Source organism: Notamacropus eugenii, chromosome X (genome assembly GCF_028372415.1).
Source record: "Notamacropus eugenii isolate mMacEug1 chromosome X, mMacEug1.pri_v2, whole genome shotgun sequence".
NCBI lineage: Eukaryota > Metazoa > Chordata > Mammalia > Diprotodontia > Macropodidae > Notamacropus > Notamacropus eugenii.
Window position 1 is genome coordinate 19,558,853 of NC_092879.1, and position 22,805 is coordinate 19,581,657.

A 22,805-nucleotide genomic window follows, 5' to 3' on the forward strand; every position below is an offset into this window, starting at 1 on the left:
AACACATGTGCTCATTATCTTTTTGAACACTCCCAGAACTCACTTAGCCTCAGCTACACGTGAAAGCAACTGAGTACTTTATTTTCACTATTAGCAAATAAATGGGGTTGGGGGGAACTCTTCTCTAAACTGTAGTAACTTTGTCATCTTTAAAATCTATGACATTTTCACATGTTCTTAAAGGAGTATAGATAGATAGCCATCTTCAATGTGGAACTTTGCAAATTCTCAGTACCTTGTCTCTGTAGTATTTTATTGTTCTCTGAATCTGAAGTATATTAATTGCTCTGTGGCCCAATTGGCCCTGCTCACTCTGAACAAGAAGGGGGATGCTGGGACACATGCAGCCACAGTGATGGATTAACTCTCCTGTCCTACAGTCTGGGACTCTGCATTCAGTTCAATAAGCCCTCCTTAAGCTCTTAGAGGGCAAGGCACTCCAAAGGAGCTCCTTCTACCCAGCCTTTCCTCGACTTTCTCTCACCTCCTCATGATTGGGGTATTCCAAGGTACCTGAGGTCCTCTTATTTTATATTGGTTGTAAGAGGCTCCAGCTCCCTTTGTCTACCCCAGTATAAAACTCCACTCCCACTGATGCCTGCAGGCTGTCTGGTGGCACAGCCTCGTCTGGACAAGGTGGACTTCCTGGGAGCACCTCTGAATTGTGGTTTGTATGTTATTCAGTAGAGTTTATAATTAGAACAATTCAGTGTGAAAACGTGTTTCTTAGAATCACTGATTTAACTAGCCCAAATGAACTTGGAAAGTCTCAGAGATCCTTGGTTACCATGGTTATTCCCATTCATGGGCCTCTTCAAAGGCAAGATTTCAATGTGACTTTATTGTATTAGATGATGTCACTGTATGTTAGTGAATGGGGTATGGATTGGGGAGTCCATTGCCACAGGAAACTCCTTATACCAATACAGGTCGACACCTGCACCCCAGAGCAGGGGTTCACAGAACCATTGTGGGGCAAGAGGAGGACTGAATTAGATCTTGTTTTCAAGGCTGGCTCTCTCTCCACTACTCTATGTTGCCTTTCAGTTGCCTGTTAGGGACATTAAAAATGAATTAATTATATCTTCCTTGTCCTGAATTCAGGAGCCATTCTTAAGCAAACCTAACTTATCAATGATATTTTCATCTTGAGTATTTAAAAGTTGATATGACACAAGGAAGGCAGTGAGACACAGTGCCATCCTCAAGTGGGGAAGACCTGGGTTCAAGGCCTTGCTCAGACACTACTGGCTATGTGATCCTGGGCTAGGCCCTTAAACCTCTCAGTGTTCTCTGGTAACTCTATGATCCTGAAGTTGCAAACTTGTTGCCGAGTTATCCTTGCTTACTTACCTGGTCTGCCCTCTACTTTTCAGTCTTTATTTTTCACCTGGACTAAAATTTAATGATATTCTAAATCAGTTAGTATTGCTTAGTATGCCTTTACTGGATAAAGAAATGACTACTGTAAGGTAATTTTAATCTCAAAAACTGCTCTAGAAATTCAACTTATTGTTCTATACAAATACACAGTGGGTTAAAACTATTAATATGGTTTCATTTTCTCTTCCCATCCACCCATACTGCACACATTTTCCTTCTTTCTGTTCTTCGCTTTCTGCCCTTTCCCACAATTGTAGTCTGGAATTGTCTTTGAAGGAATGAGGTTTTTTTTTAAGTTCCCACAAAGTCAGATATCAGCAGGGTCTGTGAGAATTAGACAGTGAAGACCCTGAGAAGACTCTTTAAGTCATCACCTGCTCAGTGCTGGGGAAAATATCTTCAAATTATTTTGCCTGTAACATAACTGCCATGAAAGTCACTTCGTAACAGATGTTGATCAAGTGCCCAATCTTCATGCGTCAAATATTTTACCAATTTTGTAGATATTATTTCCTTTTTATTTTTTATAATATGCATTATAGAGAAATACTGTTGATTTTTGTGTTTATTTGGTAGTATTGGTCCATAGCAAGCAGTATAAGGAAATAAAAAGATATATGCGGTTCTTGCTACCATATAGTCTTTATTCTAGCAGAAACATATAATGTGCACATATTTTTTTTTATCAACTGTAGAATTGACTGTAAAAACAGCAAAGGGATAAATGAAGTTAGTGACAGGCAGGATCCAGGAGGGCTTCCATGAAGGATGACATTAAGGGCCAGGCCTTGAAGATTAAGTACAATCTCAGAGACAAGGGGAAGGCATGTTTCTCTGAAAATCAAACATTAATCTTGTGTTTTCTGTGACCTTATTCTATATTTCATATAACAACCTAAGCGTCTTCTTTGTCTCTCAAGAAGCTCATGGGTTAAAAAATTCAATTTTTCTCTCTCAAGATAGATGCCAAAATTTTGCCTTCCTATTGTTTTTTTAATTAAAGAAAAATTCTGAGCTAGGTTTAAGGTTCTCATAAACCACTTTAATTCCAGGTGAATATTATCTCAGCAACACCTGCAATGCACTGTGTACCAAGGAAACTTATCTCTCATCATTTTAGCTCCTGAGAAACTCTGTGATATGTCTGCTATCCTTGAGACCATATAAGCTGATCTAGTCCCATCTTTGCTTATCCTTGCCCAATAAAAGGTCATTTTAGCTCATTCTCAGGAGTAGTGGGCCTGGTCCTCTATCCATGGCCTCGGGATGCAACTGGGTCCCATAAACCAATAAAGAGAGAGGTGGTCTTGGTCCCACATGTGTGTAAACCTTTTTTATTTAATGTAACAAATCATAAATCCTCACACCCATGATGCTACCAGCTCTATAACCAATTTTGTTATTTCCTAACCTACCCTGTTCTGTTCTTTGTTCTATGCTTTAAAAAAGGAGCTAAGTCTCCATCTTGGAGTCTTTGACTTAACTGAGGCAGCCATTTATTTACTTTATTACTGGTTCATACTCTGCTAATAAACCATTATATTACCTGAAGAAAATGTGCCTTAGTCTACCTTTGTGGGACTTTCATTTGTTATACTCCGGAGACCTAAGGAAAAGAAAACTGGTTCTGAGAATATATCCCCCATCCTTATAAAATCTTGATACTGTGTAGGTTAGCAATGATTTTATATCTCTCCTCTCCTTCTCACCTTAACCCTTTGAAAAAGCCCCATACAGTTTTACTCTAACTCCCTTGTAAATTCTCTGTAATATGAATTTTCACCTTATCACTCAACTGAGACCACTGTTTCCAAAGTTAGCAATAGTGTTTTTCTTTTTAACATATATTATGATTACTTTTTATATCTCTAAAATTTCTTTCCATATCTGCCATCCTCTCCCAGAAGGCCATCCTATATAATATTAAAAAAACAGGAAGACAAACAGAAATTAATAAAACCAATCAAAACATCAAAAAAATCTATAAAAATATGCAATGTTCCATACTCATGGACCTTCTTCCCCCTACAAGAAGAATCGGTGATGGTGTCTTCTCAAATCTCTTCTTTTAAGGGTCATGTTTGTCCTATGCAAATTTGCCACATTAAGTTTTGATTTTTTGGTGTTTCTTTCCATTTATATTGCTGTAGTCATTATGTATATTGTTTTCTTTGCTTATATATTATATACCCAGCTGAATGTAGAATTTTAGAGAAGAGCAAGGAGAGATGAGAAGTTTTTCTTAAATGAGCAACACAATGAAATAGGAGAGAATAGAATGTGAAAGACAAGAGATCTCTTTAAGAACATTAGAGATATCAAGGGGACATTTCATGCAAAAATAGGCATGATAAAAGACAAAAATGTCAAAGACTTAACAGAAGTAGAAGAAATTAATAAGTGGCAAGAATATACAGATGAACTCTACAAGAACAATGTACACATCACTGATAACCACAATTGTGTAGAGTCAGACATCCTGGAGAATGAAGTCAAATGAGTTTTAGGAAACATTGCTAACAATAAGACTAGTGGAGGTGATAGAATTCCAGCTACGCTATTTAAAATTCTAAAAGATTATTCTGTTAAAGTGCTGCACTCAATATGCCAGCAAATTTGGAAAAACTCAAAAGTGGGCAGTAGGTTGGAAAAGATCAATTTATATACCAATCCTAAAGAAGGGCAATGCTAAGAAATTTTTAAATTACCAAACAAAAATACAAACCAAAAAATATGCTCATACTAGGATCTATGCCAGCAAGATAAGCTTAAGATTCTTCAACCTAGGTTTCAGCAATATATGGACCAAGAATTACCAGAAGAGTACACTGGTTTTTGAAGATGCAGAGGAAATAGAGAACAAACTGCCAACATTTGCTGGATTATGGAGAAAGCAAGGGAGTTCCTGAAAAACATCTACTTCTGCCTCATTCATTACACTAAAGCCTTTGTGTGGATCACAACAAAACGTGGCAAGTCCTCAAAGTGACGGGAGTACCAGATCATCTTACCTGTCTCCTGATGAACCTGTATTTTGGGCCAAGAAGCAACAGTTGGAACCAAACATGGAACAACTGATTGGCTTAAGATTGGAAAAGGGGTATGACAAGGCTGTATATTGTAACCTTACTCATTTAAGTTATGTGCAGGGTACATTATACAAAATACCAGCCTGTGTTAATCAAAAACCAGAAAGAGGGCTCCTGGGGGAAATATCAACAATCTCCGATAAGCTTAACATAAAAGAAAAAAAAACAACTAAGATCTTGGCAAATGGTCCCATTGTTAGTTCCTGACAAATAGAAGAAGACACTGAAGCAGTGTCAGGATTTATATTCCTGGACTCAAAGGTCACTGTAAAGGGTGACTACAGCCATGAAATGAAAAGATGTTCCATGGAAGGAAAGCTGTGGCAAATCTGGACAGCATACTAAAAAGCAGAGACATCACCTTCCCAACAATGATTCATATAGTCAAAGTTGTAGTTTTCCCAGTAATAATGCATGGCTCTGAGAGTTGGACTTTAAGCAAAGTCAAATTCCGTAGAATCAATGCTTTCAAAATGTGGTTATAGAAAAGACTTTTGAAAGTCTCTTGGATAGCAAGAACATCAAATGAATCAATTCTTCAAGAAACCAACTCAGACTATTCACTGTAAAGTCAAATACTGAAGCCGAAGCTTATATACTCTGGCCGTATGAGAAGACAGGACTCATTGGAAAAAATCCTGCTATTGGGATAGCTTGAAGGCAAAAGGAAAAGGGGATGACAGAGGATGAGATAAACAGTGTCAGGGGAACAACAAACATCAGGTTAGACAGACTTTAGGAGACAGTAGAGGATAGAATGTCCTAGCATGCTATGTATGGTCCATGGGGTCATGAAGAGTTTAACATGACTGAATGACTGAACAACTATTTTCTATAAGAAATGACAAGAGGGATGCTTTCAAAAAAAAAATGGGAAAAACTATATGACTGATGCATAGTGTGGGAAACAAAGGAAAAAGTTTTGTTTCCACAAGGTCAAAACTTACAGTGTGGAAACTTAGTCAGAACTGTGACCCAGTAGTCAGGTGAAGAAGGTCAGAAACTTGTGTGCAGGCTCGATGACCTGTTGGAGGGAAAGCCTATCAGAAAGGAGAACATGAAGTCGTTGTAAGGAGTCAACTAAAAATCCAATTGCGCCTGTTAATGATGTATGGTTGGTATGTAAAAAGATTGTGACCTGAAAGAGAACGGACTAATCCATCCTCTGATGGGGGGATCTGCCCTGCAAGAACTTTATAAAAATGCCCTCACTTGCGTATCTCTCTCCATCTCCCTCCCTCTCTCAAGTTTACCTTGGCCAAGTTCAATTCCTCTGAACTCTACTTAATTTCCTTGATACCTTTTTCTGTATGAAGTGTGTTTTTAACAATTGTGAAGTGAGAAGAACCAGGAGATTAATGAACAGAGTAAAAAGAAAGTTGCAATGATGGTCAACTGTGCAAGACTTGGCTACTCTGATCAATCCAACGACTAAGACAATTCCAAAGCATTCTAAAAAAGGCTAATCACCTCCAAAAAGAGAATGGTACCTGAAGAAAACTCCTTTTTTCCTGTTAGGAAGGAAATTCTTGTTCAGTCAAATCCAACTCTTTGTGACCCCACAAACCATACTATCAATGGAGTTTTCTTAGCAAAGACACAGGAGTGGCATACCATTTCCTTCTCCAGTGGATTAAGGCAAAGGATAAATGACATTCCCCGGATCAAGCAGCTAGTAAGTATCTGAGGAAGATTTTGAATTTGGGGTTTGCTGATTCCAGCGTTCTATTCACTGAACCATCTAGCTCCAGTTGTTATTCAGTTAGGTCCGACTCTTCATGACCCGATTTGGGGTTTTCCTGGAAAAGATACTGGAGTAATTTACCATTTCGTTCTCCAGCTCACTTGATAACTGAGGAAACTGAGGGAAACAGGGTCAAGTGACTTGCCCAGGGTCACATAGCTAGTAAATACGTGTCTGAGGTCATATCTGAACACAAGATGACTCTTCCTGATTCTAGGCATAGCACGCTATCTACTGCGAAATAAAGGCAAGACAATTCAAATGGGGGGGGGGGGGAGGGAGCCGAGGAGGGTGTTAGTGAGTGTACGCCCAGGCTTCAGGACACTTACCTCAATTCCCCACCCCACCTTCCCAGAAGTGCTGGAGATTTACTGTCGCGTGAGGTGGAGGGACCTCTGGGTCTTAGCCTACGGAGGGTAACGTTTGCAGTTTCAACTTTCCAGTCCCAGGAGCACTACTAATCACCCAGCTGAGTCCCGGCCGCCCGAGCCACCTCCGCTTTCGTGCAGTTCGCCCCATTTTCCGTATCCTGTCCACTTCCGGTCCCGCCCCGCTTGTGCCGCCGCACATCCTGTTTCCGGCGAGGGTGTTTCCGCATCCGTTTCCTGCGCGTTTCCGAGGCCTCCTGACATGTCCTTCCCCCATTAGGCCATGGGCCTGGTGGAGGAACTGGTGGCTGGACAGGTAAAGAGCTTCCCGTAGCTGCCTTAGAGTTGGAAAGGTCTGAGGAGCTGCTGCGGGGGAGGGGGCGGAGCGGGAGTGTGAGGCCCGGGGGAGGGTGGGGAAGGCCAGCTGCCTCCTGCTCCTAGAGCTGCTTCCAGAGGCCAGGGTCCAAGGCTCCTGCACCGGGTCTGCCCCTGCCCTTCCCCTCCCCCTCCCCCTCCCTCTCCCTCCCCCTCCCCTTCCTTTCCCTCCCCTCCTCCTCCCCTTCCTTTCCCTCCCCTCCTCCTCCCCTTCCTCCCACTCCCCTCCCCTCCCCTCCCCCTTCCCTCCCGTCCCATCCTCCCCCCAGTTCCTGGCTTGGAGAACTGCGTGACGTCAGCCGCCGCCTAGAAAGCAGGAAGCCCGCTGCGTGAGCACCGCCAGCGCTGCTCGACCGACTTTTGGGTCGCAGGCTGTCCGCCTGTCAGCCTCTGTCCCTTGCCGAAGGGATGAGGGGCCCCCCGGAGAGCTAGGCTGGGAATGCCGCGTGGCAGGAAAAGGCTCCCCCGGCCCGGAAAGGAGCCGAGAAGGGCCCGGCCGCCCGGTGGGGAAAGTAATCTGTAGCCTTGAGAGAGAAGGTAGCATTGGACTGCTGCAAGGGAGTGCCCCCGAAACATGGATGGTGAGGCAATGGCGAAATGCTGGGGAGTGGCGGCGGTGATCTGTGTTGCAAGAGGGGGAGGGTGTGGAAGCAGAGTGGGGAGGGCTCTGGAGCCCCAGGGATCTTCGGGCCTTATCTTTATCAGGCTTAGCTTTCCTCAGTGAGAGACAGTGCTGGCTCCGCTCGGACGACGGAGTTGGCCCTTGTTCAGGAAATGAAAGCAGCCGAGGACGTTCTGAGGGCTCCAGATCCCACTGAGCTTATGATCCTGAGATGGGCCAGGGAGGAGGGAAGGCCTGGGGTTGGGGGGGGGGGGGGTGTCGGAGGGCATGCATTGGGGGAAGGTGCAGTAGAGGTGGAGGAGGCCTTGACGTCTGTGCTGAGCACAGAGGCTGCAGGCTCCTCCTCAGGAACCCGGCTGCCCACTTTCAGTGTGAGCGTTGACCCCCAGGAAAGACGACAGATCAGGGCTTGATTTGCTGTTTTGTTGGTTGTGTAGACTGAAGAACTTAAGGTCAGCTGCTGATCAGTACAGATGAAACTAAAAGTGTGTCATGGGTACATTTTTCGGTACCTGGAGAGCTGGGTTGTTAGACCTTTGCCAGAACACCACTGACTCCATGAGGGGATCGTTCCTGTTACTGGCTTGTTTTCTTCGTTTATTCTCATCGCAAACTTGAAAGCAGCAAAGGGCTATCTAGGTTCTCAAATTAATTTCCAAAATGGCAGCATCTTCCCCATCAATTCGGCATTTAACTGCATCCCTACCCATACTTATTGTGGCATATTCTCATTGACCAAATTTGAGAAAGATCTTTTTCCATTATGGTTTGCTCACACCTGCTGATTTCCTAAGCTTAAATAAACACCAAGGTTTTTGTTGTTGTTTTTTGCCTTTGCCCGAGAGTGTGTTAGGCAGTAAAACAAAGGCAAAAATCATTCTTGACAGTTGATCAGCTGTCAGAAATATAGCCAAAGTCATTTTAACCATCATTACAACTTGAGGCCTCTCCGTTCTGGACACATAATCCCACCATTGGTCTCTTTTGGGATCCCAATTAAAAGTCTTTTCTCAAGAATTCTCTTTGTGTTTCTTTGTAAGATAAAGGTTGAACCCAGTTCTCTTAGGAAGTAATTTCTTAATCCCTTTTTTTTTTTTTTTTGCCTCTCCTCAGCCATTACAGCTCACAGTGCCTCCAAAGTGACAGTTGAACTCTGCCTCCTCAGAAAGTCCTCATGGAATGACAGTGAAAAAGCTAGTGGTCCATATTGCCTCATGAAGACAGGGTAATAGTAGCTTGACATCTCCCTTTGGAGGTTGAGCCCTAGACAGGGCTTGTGAGCTGGATCAGGGAGAATACATGGAACACCTTCTTCACGGCCAGATGTGGCTAGTACCTGTTAAACTTACACATATGTACACCTTGTCTCCCCCAGTTACAGTGTCAGCTGCTGAAGGGCAGAGCTGGTTTCCTTTTTTCAATTTTGTAATCTCATCACTTAGCTCATTGCCTGGCACATAGTTGGGGGAGCTAGGAAGTGAATCGGGTTGATTGGGGGGGCATCAAGGACTTACCTGGTTTGTGACCCTGGGCAAGTCATTCAAGTTCATTTTGCCTCAGTTTCCTCCACTGTAAAGTGGGTACAGTCACAGAACAGCACCTGCATCCATGGATTGTTGTCAGCATCAAATGGGAAGCTTGCAAAGCAGTTGGCCTGTACAGTTCCTGGCACATAGTAGGGGCCATCTGCCTAGTCAGTGTTTAATAAATGTCCATTGCTGGTATCTGTGGCGGAGGCTATTGAAGATTGTACCAGAAAGAAATGGGGAAAAAACTCCTTACTTTATTCGACTCAGCAGGTGATGAGTTTATTAGGGATGTTTCTGCTTGCTTTCACTAGCTTTTCCCTCCCAACAGGTGAGGTAAGTAGTAGCAGTGTCCTCATTTTGCTCCAAAGGTAAGTCTCCAACTCCCACTGGTAGCCATGGCATCTCAGGAGCCTGTGATGAGGTGTTTAGCAGCCAGGCAGCTTATGGACAGTTACCCTTGATTTCTCCTTACACACACACCTTCCCTCCAACTTGTGAAGGATTCATCTCTCTTTTCATGACAACTGACCATCACTGCTAGTGGAATAGGGGTGTGGTGAGCTGCCCCCTGAGTGCTTGTGATTGAGAAAACTGACAGCAGGCAGCACTTGGAAGGTGTGAACAGAGTAGGTGCGGTACTGGGTGAGTCCAGGTCTGTGAGTGTGTGACTGAGTAGTACAAAGGAGAATGTGAATTGGGCTGTTTGCACTTCAGGACTACAGGTAAGCATCCTGGAAGGGTTTTGAGATGGGGAACGCCTGGGTGCTGGGGCTAGTGGGCCTCCGATTCCAGTAAAGACTTCAGAGCCTCAAGCTTTCAAACTTCAGAGTTTGAATCTTGGGGCTTGAGCCCCAGACAGGGGTCTTGTGCTGGCTCAGGGAGAGGAGTGCTATGTCATGTCTGCCAAGGTGAGGCTTAGCCAGTCTCTGTTTGATTTATTATATGTGTACATCTCCCTTGATTACAGTGTAAGCCCTTGGAGGGCATTGTTGGTTTCTTTTTCTCTGCTAATCTATCAGTGCAGTGTTCAGCACATAGTCAGTGCTTCATAAATGATTGTGGATTGTGATTGATGGATTGAAGCCACTGCCCATAGCCACACTGCTAGGAATTGTGTTCCAATTGCGATCTCACACTGGGAAAGGCATGGTAGGTAATGGAAGCTGACTGGGGCGGAAGTAGGAGTCCCCCTTACAGTGTCCCCACCAGGGGCTCAGTAGGGCAGGCATTCTTATCCTTGTTTTTATAAGAACTAATGAGGGTTCCATCAGCTGTTTCTCTTTTTCTAAGCAGATCAGATAGCATTAGCTTTTGTGCTTTTAAACCTAATGACCACCCCTTCCTCTGGGCCCCTTCTTCTCTATACTTCCTTCCTTCCAGAGGAAGGGAAAAGATCTGAAATACGTCTGGGTGTTTGAGTGGACTGCAAGCTCCCCTTGAAGCAGCAGCTCCCAGTGGCAAACAAAAACCCTGTTGTGGTTGTGTTCTTCCTTGAGAATCATGGTTTCCAGTAATGGTAAGGGGATAGCAGCCAGTGGTCTTCCCTACTCAGACCTCACCTGTTGTGTTATATTCCAAAAGAGCTATCGAATGTCCAGGGTACTGCCTCCGGGATATACTCTATCCTGGATACTCTAAGCCTGGAACTTCTATTAAAGTAACCAGAGATGTTTAGCCTGAAAAAGGAAAACTTGTTATAGGCAACAGTGGGGCCTTAAACACTGAACAACTGTGTGCTCTTGGCTAAAGCACTTTGAACCTCAGATTTGCAAAAGACTTGCCTACTGTATAGACTCAAGTTTCACCTCTCATTCCAGCTCCATTGTATATAGTCTCGTCTACACAATGTAAACTTACTAAGACAAAGGACAATCTAAATTGTTTCAGATTTGTATAGCACACTGTTTCTTAGCAAACAGTAAATATGTTCTCTTCTTTCACACAAGCATATAATCCAGTGTAGCTGTGCAGTGACACTTATTCTCTTTTTGTCCCCAAATCTAAAAAGTTACCAAGTTTTATATTTATTCTCTTCACAGTGTTGCTGGCATGCCCTTTTCTGCTGTCATATACTCACTTCTTATCTGGATTATTATAGTAGCCTCTTAATTTGACCTCCTGACTCGAGTTCCCTTGCCCAATATGCCATCTATTTAGATACCAAGCAGATATTCCTGAAGCACTGGTTGATAGATGTACTCAGCAAAATCAGTTGCTTCTTACCGTGTCTAGAATGAAATATAGGCAACTTGCTTCCAAACCCTTTTTATCCTAGCTAGGACCTGCCTTGCTAGCCTTCTACATAATTCCTTTTACACACTGTGTGGTCTAGACAGATTTCAATTATGACACTTCATTTCCTATAGGCCTTTGTAAAGTATGTTTCTCATGCCTAGAAGGTATTCCATCCTCTCTTAATGTTAATAAAATCCCAGCTTTCCAGCATATCTCTTCAAATGCCAAATCTTACATGACGCAGGTCCTGGTTCCCCCTCAACTCTCTTTTGTTTCCCCTAATTACCTGGTCTATTCTTTTTTTGTATATGGTGAATTAAGGAGTGATATTCTTCACCCATTTGAGGAAAATGCCTGAGTTTATTTTTTTTTTGGTGGTCCAACACTTAGGACATGGAGAGACGCACCTATCTTTGTTAATGGCCTTTAAACATTCCCCCCTCCCCCCACATGAAAGAAAACAAGATGGTCTTTGCTGACATCTTTTGACCAAAATGGATATTGCACCATGTTGAAATTTGAATTTTAAAGGAAAGCTTTCACAGCTTATTTTAACATAAGACTTGGATATATCATACAGTTTTCCTCCACCATCTCATGTATTCCTTTCACCACCTATGATTACACTTACTTAATCCAGATTGTACTTTGGTTGAATTTTAGGTAGCTGGAAACCTTGTTTTGGGTAATCATAATAGGTATGGAATCCATTTTAACCTGTAATGAAAAGGGAGAGCCCTCAAATAATTTTAATTGCCAAGTTTGAACATTTCTACTTGTACAACATCTCTCCCCACACTTATTCTAAGGGTCAAGGAAATTAGCCTTCTTCTTGACCTTACTTCTCTTCCTTTGCAAACCTTTGATTCCTTCTGTTCCATGCCATGAATGCATTCCATTCTCATTTGTGACTTTTAGAAACTCCCACATTCCTAAAAAGCTGAGCTCAAATGTTAACTCTCCCATGACGAAGATTCTTTCTTTGGTGATAGTGTGAACTTTTTCCACTGACCTAACTTGCCAGTACATCCAACATAAACATAGCCATCTTATTCACAATTAGAAGAAAAGGTGACTCTGTTACCTTGTGATTGATTAGCTAATGGAGGTATTCTTATCTCAGACATGAAAATACCTTGCCTTCTCTTGGTCCTCTGCCTCTCCTGGGAGAATGGGGATGTGTGCTGCTCCATCTCTTACCTAATTGTCTCAGGTAACAGCTGTGACAGCAGCTCAGTAATGGTGGTATTTCTGCTCTACTTATGTCTGTAGTCCACAGTGGAGAAGGTCTGATGCCTGCTTAGGCTGAATATGGCAAGTGTCCTGTACCCAGCCCCTGCTCAATCTTTGCAATGAAATTTTTCTTGGATTTTCAGGAAATTCAGTGTCTATCAGTAAGAGTCTTTGCACAATTTACTCAACCCTGAGGAGGTACTCAGTAGGATTTTCCCTTTTGTCCTGTACAAAACTGGAAACAAAATTAGATTAGATCCTTTCAAACACATCAGCTGAAGTTTGTATACATTCCTGCCAGATAGTATCTGGCCTTGCCTCTGTGAGGGCATCCCGTGCCTTTGCAGCAGTCGTCCTTAGGCCATTTGACAGTCTTCTCCCTTTGTCTGACTCCAGGCCTTCTCTATTATCTAAGGAAGTCTCTTGCCTCTCCAACCCAAGTCTCCCAGGGTTGTTCTTCTGGGGGACATGGTTCCTGTCCAGAGAAAATACCAGTTTGAGCCCTATGGAATATAGATCCCACAGAGGGTAAAACTACTGCCTTACTCACAGATGAAATAGTGTCCTTGGACCAAACTGTAACAGTTTCTATAGGGATGCTTTTTGTGATTAGAATGGCACCTGCTTCTTTAAGCTTCTCATCCTCAGAGGATGGATAAGTCTGAAATTCCCAGGAATAACTTCCTAATCTCAATTCTTCAAGTTTATCTTCATCACCAAAATTCTCAGGCTGGAGATTCTTGCTCAACCCATTTTTTTCTTTTTTATTCCACAGTTATAGATGTAGGTCATGAGGAACACAATTTCTAAAGGTATTTTAGTTTCCTACCCAGGGACCAGTGTTAAAAAGTAACATCCGAAATTATCTGTAGCCTTACTGATCAGTACCAAAAGTACTATTTTGATCACTACAGAATCTGTTGAATCCTCAATCCCTGCAAATAAATGTCAAGGCTGTTTTTAATCTACCTCACTATTTTGTTGTTTATTCATTTTCATTTATGTCTCCTCTTTTTGACCTCATTAGGGGTTTTCTTAGCAAAGATAGTGGAATAATTTGCCATTTTCTTCTCCAGCTTCTTTTACAGATGAGGAAACTGAGGCAAACAGGGTTAAGTAACTTGCCCTAGGTCACACAGTTAATCAGTGTCTGAACCTTAATTTGAATGCAGGTCCTCCTGACTTCAGGCTTGGTTCTCAATTTGCTTTGCCATCTAGCTGTCTACTTCACCATTTTATAGGATTTAGCCTCTTGTCAAAGGCCCCTACACTTGCTCTATTTTATTACTCTCCAACTTCTTAGGGGAGTGTATTGTGGGGCATTGGGAGCATGACTCTACTTCTTGCCTGCATAAACTGGTATGATTTAAAGCCATTTGTTGAGCAGCCTGGTTTTCAGTTTTAGGGCAGAAGTTTTTGTTCTCAGGGGGTGCCCAAATGTGCCGGTAAGACATTTTGTAAAGGTATTTTCTAATGCCAATCCAGATAGTGTGTTAAAATCAAAGGATCCTTCTTGGGATCTGTGATATTTATCTTCTGATTTTAGTCCTGTCCAAACATTTTCACAAAGATTTTTAAACTGGGCCTTAGTTTATTTGGTTTCTTTGGAGGCCATCTTTTTCAAATTAGACAAAAGGCAACCCATAGAAATGTGTTGAGAAGAAATGGACTGACTAGATCTCATACTTTAGAGTAAAAAAAAAATTTAGCAGGAATAGTTGAACCAGAATCTGGAAGAAGTGCCAAAAGAAGAATGAATTTGGAACCAAATTTCTCCTCCAAATCAGAATTACTGAGACCAATTCAATGAAACAAGTTAAATGAAACCAATTCACTTTACTCAAAATGATTTTTTAATATTTCTCTTCAAAGCTTTGGTTTGATGGCAGCACTGTTAAATAATTAGGACAGTAAATGGAAAGAATGAGATCCCCAGATGATTTCTCACCTATCAATATGACACAAATTTGTTTTTACAACCAGAACTGCTCAGTGATCAATTTTAACCAGACCAGAAAAGGCATCTCTTAATAACCACTGCAGTGTTTTTTTTTAATCACATCAGAGCCACTGAGACATTTCCAAAATGTTTGACCAACTCCAAATGGCCATTTAGGCCATTCCAAATGATCTCATTTTAAACCATTCAATAATTGACCTTGATCACTCAGTGGTCAGCTTGAATTTCAGAGACAACAGTTGCAATTCTCAGACAAGTCTTTTGCTTATGTGCTTGCAGAAGAAAGGGGGGGAAATTGTATAAGATATTGAGGCAAAAAGGGGAAAAGGGCCTTGTTCTTTTAAAACCTAGAGTTTCTTCATTTGACCCTTGTTTTAGAAACCTGAATCATAGAGCCTTGTTCATCAGATATCTAAGCAACTGCTCGACTAAGTTTCCCCAAAGTTTCAACAGCCTAATTATTCAAATGTAAGAGCCAAATAATGAAAAAAAAAAAATTCAGAACAATACATAGGAATGCTGATGTGTCAGAGAACAACACCTGGAACTGAAATAATTTGAGAAGTATATTACATCATTAAGCAGAGGAGGAGATCCAGAAAAGGAGTGCCCCCCCCCCCCCCCCCCCAGTTTCTCTAAGTTACACATATAGGCTTCAAACAAAGGAACAAGAAAACAGTATCTGATTGGTCAGCACAGAGCTACTTTTCAGACAAGACACTCGAGTTACTTGAAATGTGTAGCTTGAGGATGCTCCTTGAATTCCTTACATCAATCCAGATCTGACTGGGTTTCAGGTCAACATAACCTAAGTCTTGCGTTAAGCATTAAAGAAATCTGGTCTCTAAGCAACAGGTCTGGTTTGTCAACCAGAAAGGGCTAGGTTCAAACAGTACAATAAAGTTTTCACACAGTACTCAGGGCACACAAAGAAGACAGATGCCTTTTTTTTCCTGTGATGCTGGACAACAGTCTTTATGGCTCAGCTGGGTTTTTCTCTGCAGTATCTAAGGTAAACACATTTTCCACATAAGAGAGCTTCTGAAATTGAAGCCTCAGTCTAGGGGTAGGGAACCTGTGGCCTCAAGGCTACATGTGGCCCTCTAGATCAAGTGTGGCCCTTTGACTGAATCCAAGCTTCACAGAACAAATCCCCGTAAAAGGATTTGTTCTGTAAAACTTGGACTCAGTGAACAGGCTGTACCTAAGGACCTAGAAGGCCACAGGTTCCTTACCCCTGCCCTGATTTTTATTACTGCCTATCTGCTTATGGTTTGCTAAATTTGTTATGGGAGAGTTCATGTGGTAGGTAACAGCTACTAAAAAGAGTTCTACCGCAGTGCAGAAATTATAGGAATAAAAGCCTAAATTTTTTTATGCTTAAGCATAAGTTCAGGAGGCAAAAAAATAATCTTGGGCTCCAAATGGGGTTTCTGAAAAGATTTTACAGAAAAAATTTATGTCAGACAGAGAAACTTTTTTTCTACATATTGCAATCTTATGTGTTCTTTTAGGCTATACAATTTAAAAGACAGATTTATAATACCAGGCTATTTTCAGTGTCATAAATATTGAAGAAACAGTTAAGCAGAGTCATAATCTCATACATCCCTTAAGGGAACAAACCTTGTTAAACAGACCATATAGGTCACTCATGTTACCAGAAGGATATCTTTGAGTTCCCCGGATGGGTAACTGTTTCCAAATATGTATTTACCACAACACAGAAATTATGGAGGTGAAAACTTAGGCTTTAATATTATGCTCAAGCATAGATTTAGACCTCAGAGGAAACTTGAACAGTTATTAGCATTCTGGCATGACTTTTTATATGTAGGCAAAATTATGTCAGAGAAATTATTTATATATGGTAATCTTGTACATTGCTCTTAGGCCGTAAAAGTCAAAGAGGAGACAAATCTATAATCCCATATTGAAGTATCCTTCAATATCATAAAAGTTCAACAAATTTAGTTAAACGGTCCTAATTTTCTATATCTCCTAAGGAAGCAAAATTTGTCAAAACTATAGGTAAACTAAGGTTACAGGTTGAACAGCATTACAACTCCAGGTAGTGAGGGACTGTTAGAGATTCTTCCCCAGGTTTCTTGTCTAAGAAATTAGTTTTAAGCTCTTAAGTAAATTTTCACATGCTGGTGGACAGGTTTTGTTCTGGTGAGGAAAAACAAACTTTCAATTAACTAAAAATTGCAGCAGAAGTGTCCCTGAGTCTAGAATAATAAAAGGAAAAATAAATTCCTATGACACAGATTAAACTAAATTGATAGGGTTGATTTGAGGGGAGGTTTACTTAGGAATCCTTGATGACCTTTTTGTCTTCTGATCTGAGGAATGTTTGAGACATTAAATAAATTTTCCCATCCCCTGAGACAGGGGCAGGTTTTAGCCAGGTCAGTAATTTCCCAACTAGGAAAAATGGTTCTTTCCTCCCCCCAAATAATAAAAATTAATAGAAGGAAATCAAAGATGAAAAAATATAACAAAGCCAAGCCAGGATAAACCTGTTGCACCTCAAAAATTTTAATAAAAATTTACATTAAAAAGTCCAGAATGTAACTGGGAAGAAACAAAATAGTGTCTCTAATTTTTTTCCTTAGGAAAAGAAAAATAATAGAATGCAACCAAAGTGTTTTGTAGAATAGTGAGGAAAAAAAAAAAAAAACTTCTGAAGTCAACCTGACCACAGAAACTGAATTACCAGACACTTTCCAAGTCTGGGAAGTAACCCCATGACTCAAGTGTCCTTGCCTGAGGTATTGTCCATTTGATCTTGAAGGCTAGGTAATATTTGAGAGAAAAAGAGATGGATGATCTTAGGATTCACCATACAAAACAAAGACAAAATGCCAAATAACAAAAAAAAAAATGGAGGTAAAGATCCTCCCTTCAAATTTTTCCAGGAAAAATTGTTAGCTTGTAAATACAAAATGTAAGCCAGGCTATGCAGAGAACAATTCCTATTTAAACTCCATTCCAAGCCATGACAAATATAGACAAACCTAAAAAAACAAGCCTTATAGAATTCAATCTATTAATAAACATTTATTAAGTACCTACTATGTGTCAGGCACTGTGCTACGCACTCTGGATTAAAAAAGGCAAAAGATAATTCTTGCCCTCAAGGAACTCACTCTCTAATGGGAGAGATATTTGTCATTCACTCACATCTGATTTCCTGACCCCATGGTTCATAGCATAGCCAGGCTCTTCTATATATCTTATATCTTCTATCCACCATCTCTTGAAGTCTGTCCAAGTTCACATTCATTGATTCTATGGCACTATCTATCCATCTCATCCTCTGCTGACCCCTATTCCTTTTCCCTTCAGTTTTTGTCAACATCAGGTTCTTTTCCAACGAATCCCATCTTCTCATTATGTGGCCCAAATATTTCAGCTTCAGTGTTTGACCTTCCAGTGAATAACCTGAATTAAATTCTTGAAGTATTGACTGATTTTATTTCCTTGCTGTCTAAAGGATGCTCAGAAGTCATCTCCAATTTGAAAGCATTGATTCTGCAGCACTCAGCTTTTCTTAAAGTTCAGCTCTCACAGCCATGTAATGCTACTGGCAAAGCTTTGACTATATGGACTTTTGTTGGCAAGGTAATGTTACTGATTTTAGTATGCTGTCTAGATTGAGAGAGACAACTTGCAGACAGATATATATACAAGATGAGCTATATGCAGAGTAATTAAGAAATAATTAATAGAAGGAAAGCAGTGAAATTAAGAGGGGTTAGGTAAATCTTGTAGAAGGTAGAATTTTAGTTGAGATTTAAAGGAAGTCAGGGAGGTCAGTAGTCCAAATGGAGGAAGAGCATATTCCAGGCAGAGGGGAAAGCCAGGGAAAATGCCCAGAGCTGAGAGATGGAGTGTCCTATTTATGATATAGCCAGGAGGCCAGTATCACTGGATTGAAGAGTATGTGGTGGGGACGAAGGTGTTAAAAAAGACTGAAAAGGTAGGAAGGGCTAGGTTATGAAGGACTTTGAATGCCAAACAAAGCATTTTGTATTTGCTCATAGAGGCAATAGGAAGTTAAAGGAGTTTATGGAGTAGTTGATGAAAGGTGACATGATTGGACCTGATCTTTAGAAAATCATTTTAATGGCCAAAAGGAGGATGGATTGGAGTGGGGAGAAACTCGAGGCTTGCAGATCCATCAGCAGGCTATTGCTGTAATTAAGGCATGAGGGTTAGTAAAACTTTAAAGTTAACATATCCACTTCATCTCAAAGTTATCAGAAACATTTGGTGTTCTGCTGGTCTTCTAGCACTTGTCTGAGATTTATATATCATAAGACCGAAAGGCCCTCACAACAAAGCCTAGGTGGCTTCCCCTGACTCAGTACACATTGTTAGGATGTGATTTTTGGTTAATATATACTACAATTTGTAAATTACGCCCCTTTGATCTTTGAGATGGTTGGTACACAACTTCTAGGTTCCCCCTTGGCAGTCTTACTTCCTGGCTACTTATAAACTTACTACACTGAAGGGGGGCTGGCAAAAAGAGTATAACAAGGTAGTTTTAACACACAGCCCCATTGATTACAATGATTTTTTTCTTCATTCGGCCTCTTTCCTTCTTATCCTAGATGCGTTAATGGTTTCTGTGCAAAAACTTTTCACTTTCAAGTAATGAGTTATCAATTTTATCCTTTATAATCACCTCTGTCTCTTATTTGGCTAAGAATACATTTTCTAACCACAATTGTGATAAGTATATCCTCCATTTCTCTTCTAATTTTTTTTATAGTATGATCTTTTATTTTTAAGGTCATGCATCTTTTTTAGAATGTATTGTGGAATGTGATGTAATATGTTGATCTAACCTTAGTTTTCTCCAGATTGTTTTTCAGTTTTCCTAGCAGTTTTTATTCATTAGGGAGTATTTCCCTAGTTAATTTGTTTTCCACTTTATCAAATACTAGGTAATTGAGTTCTGTTGTTTCTGAATCTCCCTTGTCTAGGCTGTTCCACTGATCTCTGGTCTTTATCCAGTACCAAATGATTTTGATGATGGCTGCTTTACAATATACTTCAAAATCAGGAAGCACTATTCCCTCTTTTTCCCTACCTTTTTTCATCATTTGCCTTGATATTTTAGATTTTTTGTTTCTTCAAATGAATTTTGTTATTATTTTATCTTGTTCTGTAAAGTATGCCCTTGGTAATGTGATTGTTATAGCATTAAAAGTACAAGGTAATGTTGGTAGTGTTGTCATTTTTATTATACTGCATGACCTCATTTTCTCTATTTCCTCTATTTCTTTAAGGAGCCCTTTGAGATTGAATCTGTACAACCTTTTTGTGTGTTTTGGAAGGTTGATCCTCAAACATTTTAAGCGTTTTGTAGTTTTTTGAAATATTTCCCATTTTATTATTACTTCTTGTGTTTTGTTGTTATTATATATAAATCCTTTTGATTTTTGAGGATTTATTTTATAGCCTGCAACCTTGATTAAGCTATTGTCTCAATTAGAATCTTTGATATTTCCTTGAGAGTTTCCAAGTATACCATGTCATCAGCAAACACAGACAACTTTGTTTCTTCTTTATCTAATTCTTTAAATTCCTATCTCTTGTCTTATTGCTGTTGTTAGCATTTCCAGAACCATATCAAATAGTAGTGGGGAGGGTGGACATTTTGCTTCATTCCCCTGTTTATTGGAAAATGTTCTCGTGTGTCTACATTGCATATGATGTTTGGTTTTGGTTTTAGATAGATGAATTTTATGATAAAAAAAGACCCCTCTGTGCCTATATCTTGTAATGTTATTAGCTTGAAGGAGTGTTATACTTTGTCAAAAGATTTTCCTGTATAGTTTGCTCCCTGACTCAATTGGCCCTGCTCACTCTGAATAAGAAAGAGGATGTTGGGATACATGCAGCCACATTGATGGATAATTCTCCTGTCCTGCAGCCTGGGACTCTGCATTCAGTTCAGTAAGCCCTCCTTAAGCACTTAGAAGGCAAGGCACTTCAAAGGAGCTCCCTCAACCTTTCCTCATCTTTCTCTCACCTCCTCATGATTGGAGTATTCCAAGGTACCTGAGGTCCTCTTATTTTATATTGGTTGTAAGAGGCTCCAGCTCCCTTTGTCTACCCCAGTATAAAACTCCACTCCCACTGATGCCTGCAGGCCGTCTGGTGGCACAGCCTCATCTGGACAAAGTGAACTTCCTGGGAGCACCTCTGAATTGTGGTTTGTATATTATTCAATAGAGTTTATAATTAGAACAATTCAATGTGAAAATGTGTTCCTTAGATTCACTGATTTAACTAGCCCAAATGAACTTGGAAAGTCTCAGAGATCCTTGGTTACCATGGTTATTCCCATTCATGGGCATCTTCAAAAGACATGATTTCAGTGTAATTTTGATGAAAGCATCAGTTTAGGCTAAAAGGAAAAGAAAGCTCCAATCCCCCAAACCTTTCAGTCTTTATTTTTCACCTGGATTAATATTTAATGATATTCTGTAATCAGCATTACCTCATGCCATAACTAGATAAAGGAATGAATTTGTTGTTATTATTCAGTCATGTCCAACTCCTTATGACCCCATTTGAGGTTTTCTTGGCAGATATAATGAAATGGTTTGCCATTTCCTTCTCTAGCTCATTTTACAAATGACAAACTGAGGCAGAATTAAGTGACTTGCCCAGGATCACACAGCTAATAAGTGTTTAAAGCCAGATTTGAGCTCAGGAAAATACATCTTCCTGTTGGTGGAGTTATGAACTAATCCAACCATCCTGGAGAGCAGTCCCCAAAGGGCTATTAAAATGTGCATACCCTTTGACCCAGCAATACCACTTCTAGGTCTTTATCCCAAAGAGATCATAAAAATGGGAAAAGGACCCACATGTACAAAAATATAAAAATATATGATATATAATATATACAAAAATAGCAGCTCTTTTTGTGATGACAGAATTGGAAATTGAAGAGATGCGCATCAATTAGGGAATGACTGAACAAGTTGTGGTATGTGACTGTAATGGAATACTATTGTGCTATAAGAAATGATGAGCAGACAGACCAGAAAAACTTGGAAAGACATATATGAACTGATGCTGAGTGAAGTGAGCAGAACCAAGAGAACATTGCACACAGTAATAGACACAGTGTGCGATGACTAATTTTGATAAACTTAGCCCTTCTCAGCAATGCAAGGATCTAGGACAACTCCAGAAGACTCATAATGGAAACTGCTCTCCACATCCAGAGAAAGAACTGTGGAGTCTGCAGATGGAGGCAGACTATCTGCTCTTTCTCTTTTTTTTTTGTTTTGTTTTGTTTCTTCTTTCTTATGGTTCCTCCCATTGATTCCAATTCTTCTTTACAAGGTGACTAATGTGAAAATATATTTAATAAGAATATATCTGTATTATATTCTGTATTATATATATAAAATGAGAATATATCTGTAGCCTAGATCAGTTTTTATACCATCTTGGAGAGGGGGGAGGGAAAGAAAGGGGAGAAAACTTAGAACTTAAAATCTTATGGAAGTGAATGTTGAAAATCAAAAATAAACAAATATATATTTTTTAAAAAAGATGCGTCTTCCTGATTTCAGGCCCAGCATTCTATCTACTGTGTCACTTAGCTGCCCATGAAGGGATGACTACTAAATGGTTATTTCGATCTAGAAAACTCCCATAGAAATGCAGTGCTTATGGTTCTATTTAAATATTCAGTGTGCAGAAACTGACTTAAAGTGGTTTTATTTTATCTTTCTACCCATCCATTCTGTAGGCATTTCTTGTGGTTCAATCCTTGGCACTGTGCCCATTTTTAACAGATGGAATCCCAATTTTGAAGCAAAGTGACTTTTTTTTACTTCCTAAAAGGTCAGATATCACCAGGGTTTGGGAGACTTATTGTCAGTGAAGATCCTGAATGATAATCTTCAAGACACCACCCCCTCTATGCTGAGGGAAAAAAAATCTACAAGTCATTTTATCCATCATATATGCCTTTAAAGCCATTTATTCAACAACAGATACTGATAAAGTACTCACTTAGTGCCTGAAATATTTTGCCCATTTTGTAGTTATTTTGAATGAAATTTCCACTATCGTTATTACCTCTTGCATTTTACTATAATATATGCAGTATGTAGAAATGGTGTTGATTTGTGTGGATTTATTTGGTATTTCCCTCATAGCAAGTAGTATAAGGAAATAAAAGATAAAACATGGATCTTGCTCTCTTGTACTCTTTAATCTAATAA

The 22,805-nt window shown here is 40.2% G+C and overlaps 1 long non-coding RNA gene across 1 annotated transcript in view; it reads left to right on the plus strand.

Moving 5' to 3' along the window:
• Positions 1-7,082: 7,082 nt before the first annotated feature.
• LOC140515693 (uncharacterized) overlaps positions 7,083-22,805 on the plus strand; it is a 77,558-nt gene continuing 61,835 nt past the window's right edge. The window contains exon 1 of the long non-coding RNA XR_011971156.1: positions 7,083-7,540. This is a non-coding gene — a long non-coding RNA (uncharacterized lncRNA). The remainder of the gene's footprint in view (positions 7,541-22,805) is intronic.